This window comes from Bufo gargarizans, unplaced genomic scaffold, assembly GCF_014858855.1.
Source record: "Bufo gargarizans isolate SCDJY-AF-19 unplaced genomic scaffold, ASM1485885v1 original_scaffold_1554_pilon, whole genome shotgun sequence".
Taxonomy (NCBI): domain Eukaryota; kingdom Metazoa; phylum Chordata; class Amphibia; order Anura; family Bufonidae; genus Bufo; species Bufo gargarizans.
In genome coordinates this window covers 190,895-196,894 of record NW_025334412.1, presented here as the reverse complement: position 1 = coordinate 196,894, position 6,000 = coordinate 190,895, and the positions used below count along the sequence as shown (strand labels likewise).

Below are 6,000 nucleotides of genomic sequence, written 5' to 3'. Positions count from 1 at the left end.
CAGTACCTACACAGACAGAGCCCAAGACTGCAGCGGTGAAAGGGAAACACTGGCCGCAGATCACTGCTAAACACGGCGCCCGGGACCACGGCGGAAAGCAGGGGAACCGCTTGGTTTAGCTCTGTCAGACAGTTGTTTATATCTGGAAACTGCTTGGTCATTCCCGTTGACTTGTATCGAGGCACAATACAGGTCTATGGCAGTCAAGAATTGCAACATTGTTTCTGTTATGCGGTCTCTCTCCAGCAACAAACCTCCCGCTAAAAGGTTCTGGATCAGTTAGAAACTGTATGAAAGTAGAGCAGTCAAAGTCCCTATTGGTCTGCAGATAGGGACCAGTGTTTAGAAGGAAAGACTCTGCCAGACTGCATGAGTGACTAGAAGAAGATGCTGAGACAGGGATACCCTGCCTGATGACTGAGCCACAGTCCCTTGGCTACCAGATAGGAACCAGTGTTTAGTAAGAGCGATTCTGCCAGACTACATGAGTGACCAGAAGAAGATGCTGAGATGGGGATACCCTGCCCAACAACTGAGCCACAGACCCTGGGCCACAAGCCTTTTGGTCAGGATACCAGCCTTTTGAGAGAGAGAGTGACAGCTAGCTCAGACCTTTCCTCACCACGGAACCTTCCTCTGCCATGGAGGAGACTGGAGAAGCTAACTCAGTGCACCATGCCATGCACAATGCTATCCCTTCCCCCAGAGAGCAGCAACAAATGGCGACACCTCAATCGTGTCTGGGGGATCCAGGGTAGTGTTGGGGCTACCTCAAACCTAGCAACTGCAGATGCCTACTTTTCGAGCAAACACAATAAAATTGTATTATGAGTATTCCCTGACACATACACTAAGTACTAAGAAAACAGCCCTTCTTCTCAAGCCTAGTCTGCGTAACACATACTCAGTCAAAACACTTGCAATCAAACACTTGTTTTTTCAGAAAGCCAATTTAATGCTAATGTTGATATTGGAGTAGTAGGCACGCAATTTGGCAGTCGAGGTTTTCAACATGTTCTACCAAAACTATGGATATTCGCCTGGCACATATTCTGTTGGCTGCCTGGACAGATCTTGACAGGGTTCTCAGATGACTAAAATATGGAGGCTCAGTTCCTCTCATTATGGCTATGTGCCCTTTAACCAATTCTGAGTGGGGAAAAAAACATATAAGAGAAGGAAATCAAGTCAACGAGTAACATGAGCATCAGTATATTTTGGAAATGCTGGACTCACATGACATAAAAGAAATTTACAAGCCATTTCCATCTGTGGGACTTTCTACAACACACTATGAAGGCAAAGTCAATAGACTTCCCAATTTAATTTCCACATGATAATTGTCCTCTAAATTTCTTGTCCTGTTCTTTTTGGAACGTGTAACTTCTTTGCTTTTTTCCCAACATAATATATAGGAAAATAAATAATTAGCAAACTAATTTTGTGAGTCCAAGTTACAATATAAAGTATAAATTCCAGCAGTCAAAAATGTATAATTGTAGGTAAGATATTTCTTTCTAAGGTTAAAATTACATTGCATTTCCGATTTCTTTGGCACAGAAGTCTGATGTGGACTCTTCGATGGATGAGGTCTGGCAATTGCCAAATGGATGGAGGGGTCGAGCCATGCTGTCCAAATGTTGCCTTAGGCAAAGTGTTCTTGTTACCTCAAGATGGGATCTTATTCAACCTTTGGCACTAAATATGCAGATCCTATACAGAACCATATTATAGCCATATGCACAGTGGGCTGAGGCCAGCCTACATATAGTATGTTGCATCTACTATTTTCTAATGGTCAGAACTTTGTTGGAAATATATGATGGCAACATTTTGGTTCAGTAGACAGAATCTAGGAAACCTCTTGAAAGCTAAATGGCATTTTTTTGGATAGAAGGATCTACTAACAACAGGGTAATCACAGAGTTCACCCCCCTAGCAATTAGCTGTATACTGTGGGAGACCATAGCAGCAAGTGCTCAGTTCCCTTACAGCGCCTCAGCAGGGCACATCAAGCATTACACAGTTCCTATTGAATCAATGAGCTGTTGTTGTATTCCTCTGACAAGTTAGATTATCCAGGGGGAAGACAAGCTCTTCATAGCCATTCTCTCCTGAGGCTTATAGAAGTGGGTAATGAATGGGGGGGACTCTCTGCTATTAACTTGGAATTCTTTCATAGGGTCTTCTATACTGGACAACCCCTTCAAATATGAATGTACTTGAGTTTAATGAGGACTAATTTGCTCAGGGGTGATAAAGACTTGGTTTGGTTTTTAGTATGGCTCTAGTCAGCCCTCAATATCTATTCTACCTCACTCCTTCTGATGATCTTGAATATCCCAGGAATTCCTATCAATAAGACAATACTCTCCAACATATAAGACCTTCATACCATACACATTTTTGGTCGGACCAGCCGATCTAATGTGTATGGGAAGCTCATGACTTGCCCAAAAAAATGACGTTGGGGGAGAGAAAGATCTAGCACGTTGAATTTCAACTCCCAATCCTTTTATTATCAGGGAGACAAGCCGCCACCAGGTTTTTCTGTCAGTAGCCTTCTCCACTCTTTATTCCTCCCATAAGATGAAAACACATAGACACCCAGGCGAGCATGTATGGAAGAGTCAGTGGAGATAGTTGTCCACTGAACAAGTACTTGGCCAACAGCTATTGAAGGTGTTCAGGTGTCAAGTCTGTAAAACCTTTACCATTTTGTATGTCATGGCTGTTTTTTTTACCACTTTTCACTACCTTGGCCCTGTTTGGAGCTATCAGCCCCAATTAATGGATGACCTTGTGACGTTAACAGATTTTTTTAAAGGAGTTGCCTAATCTGAGACTACATTTCTCTAAATGGATCCTTTGCAACTATTTACTGATTGCCTTGGGTCTGGTAAGATATTTCCCCACTGCAAAGGAAATGTATTAATAGAGGTCATTCAGATGGCTCATGGGGAGGGGGTCCTTAACAGGCATATGGTCAGGGGTTGTCATCATGAGACAACCCCTTATTCTAGGCTGCTTTCATGAAGCAAAGATATTTATTGCTCCAACTACACAAGGCCATTATTAGGAATTATGTTCCTTTCATCTATACCCAAAACAGTCTCTAAAAATACATTTTGACTATAAAGTTCTCAGGACTTCATATGTAAAATCCAAACACTGCCTAAATGTACATAAAAGCATAATCATTGTGTTGGTTTGTAAAGATAACAGTACATAGCTCCCACATGCAAAATGGTAATCAATTATTATTGAAGTAAACCAGGTCCATTATTACGCTCACTTGGTTTAGGATTGATGAAGGAAATTTGGCTGGAACATCAATTTTCTTGCACTTAGGCCCCTTTTACACAACATTACTACATGTCCGATTTCCATTTCATATCTTTAAACCAAACTTGGAATGGTTCCAGCAAGAGGAACAAGGTAGGAATTTCCAAAAGGAAGGCTCTTACAGTTTCCTCTTATGAGATTCATTCTTGTTTGTGGTAATATGTACAATTATACCTTTCCAAAAGATTACTGCCTTGTCCAGACCAGTTTTCCTATGACTTTTTTAGTTCAACTAAAATGTATGCATACTGGCCATCTTCTTTGAGAAGACAAACCCTTAGAAGATCACATTACTATGCAATTTTGAGGTTTTGCTGTATGAGGTTAGGGTTATCTGACAATAATGATAAGGAAGTTGCTATATATTGTGAGAGATAACTATGTCTTATTCCTGCAATGCTCTAGTGACAGCGGTTTCCTGCTGTGCCTTTATATGATGGAATGTGTTATAAACACAGAGGTCCCAAAAGTCATACGTCCAGCTGACAAGATGAGAAGAGTAGACTCTGGAGCAGTGCAGTCAACTGATAAGAAGTCTTCATTTAGTCTGTCCTTCCTTATGGAACTAATCCCTCTAATAAGAACATCTGCTGGTGGGTTGAAATTATTTTTCTAGGTGAGTGTGCTTGTAGTTTAATGATTGTGACATTTTTATAAACAAAATCCAATTAATGGCTAATAAAGCGATCATGAAAGTGGCTTTTATGTGCTGCTCCTATTGAGTGAATTCTCAGACCTGCTACCGGGGAGAGATCTTGGGAAAATGGTAAATTCTACCTACAAACTATCTTCAAAGTGCGAAAGTTCTGTAGCCCTTTGTTAGTTTGTGTTGTTATTGGAAGGATCGAATGACTAATGTATGTAAAAAGAAGATTTTTTTTGTGTTGTTTGCATAGCAAATTACAGGTCTGATTATGCATAATGGGTCATGTATGTATATGGAGCATCTGGAAAAACAGGGTATGTTCACACAACAGATTTTGACCAACGATGGACATGTCCTGTACATTCTTGGTGTAGTCTGGAAATCCACACGTAAAAAAAAAAATCCTCAGCCTCCTGAACCCTTATATTTAAAGCAATGTGAGGCGGTTTCAGAGCAGCTTTAGTGCGGTTTTCGTGCACCAGATCCACAACTGAAACTTGCGCTAAAAATGTGCTGTCTGATATGCCCTTAGAAGCATAGAACTTCTTCAAAATAATGAATACAAGTAATTAATGAAGTATAAAAGAGGCCCCCATAAAAGTCGGATGAACCCATTGACTTTGGTGGACCAGGACAACTATGTTATATGTATGGAAGCCTTCAAGCTCTCTTGTGAGAGATGACGTCAGATGAAAAGACAGATTGGGCTGGTTGAAGTTCAATGTCTGATCCTTTAGTTTTCAGATCAGATAAACTGCCACCACCAGAGGTGTCTGGCAGCAGCCAACTCCCCTTTCTCCGCTGGCAACAGGTACATGATGACTATGGAGTAGTGGGAAGGAGTAGCTGACAGCTGAACAACCATCAATCGCCAATAGGTATTGAAGGTGTAAAAAGATTACCGATACTTTTAAATTACACAAATTTTAATGGTTGTAGATGGTCCCTAATATCATAGTGAGTTCATGACTGTCTATCCAATAAGAACCAAGGCTACGTTCACATATGAAATGTGAACTCTGGCAACCTGATCCGACAGAGGAACAGACTGCTGGAGTTCACCAAATTTGGCATAGCTGGATAGGGCTGCCCATAAATGTTAGCTTTCAGCTGGCCAAAAGTTGTGCACCAGCCAAAGTTTTGTCCATCCGAAAGCCAGCATTTATACCAGAAAGCAATGGATCCTCATCAAATCCCACCTGTAGTCAAGAAGGATCTGGTGGTGCGTGGCCCTATCCAGCTATGTTAGATACGGTGAACGTCGGCAGTCTGTTCCCCTGCGAGATCAGGCTGCTGGTATTCAAATTGCATATGTGAAAACAGTCTAATTCTTCCATGTAAAGAGCTGGAATCTCATTTGATGTTCACCCCTGGTTATTGTAGTAATACCTGTCTTTCAGATCCTGTCACACTGAGTTAATTACAAAAAATGACGATGAACCGTCTCAATTTCTTTAATGTACGAGTCTTTCATCTCATTCATGAGCCCAACATATAGTCTTGCAGTCTTTCAAATTAGTCCCTGATGTAAGGCCTCCACTGGGCAGATCCATGCTCTCAGCCCAAAGATCTCACCTCGGTACCTGCCCCTATGACTTGGCCTGTGCCATCATGCCATCATCAATTACCATTTACAAGTTCAATCTTAAAGGGTTTTTGTCACCTTAAAAATGGGTATTAAGCTGGCTGACATTAGCGATGTGCAGGGGCACATCGTTGGTCTCCTACCTCCGGTCCTGTCTGCAGTGTAAATCTCGCACCGTTCAGGCGCAGTGAGGAAGCTGGCAGCCAGCGAGTGCCCTTCACTTACTGCGCCTGAACGGCGCGAGATTTACACTGAAGACAGGGCCGGAGGCAGGAGACCAACGATGTCTGCCCCTGTCAATCTAGTGTAGCAGGGCGTGACCAGAGGTGGCGAAACAGAGCCTCTAGGAGCAGGGGCAACCCCCCCCTGCACCTAGAGGCTAATTAGCATATTATAAAAGTTTGTTTTTCTCAATAACAGCGGC

At 42.1% G+C, this 6,000-nt stretch overlaps 1 long non-coding RNA gene across 2 annotated transcripts in view; it reads left to right on the top strand.

Moving 5' to 3' along the window:
• Window positions 1-3,838: 3,838 nt before the first annotated feature.
• The window catches only part of LOC122923391, a 49,311-nt gene continuing 47,149 nt past the window's right edge, over window positions 3,839-6,000 (top strand). For both annotated transcript variants that reach the window (XR_006387283.1, XR_006387284.1), the window contains exon 1: window positions 3,839-3,961. This is a non-coding gene — a long non-coding RNA (uncharacterized LOC122923391). The remainder of the gene's footprint in view (window positions 3,962-6,000) is intronic.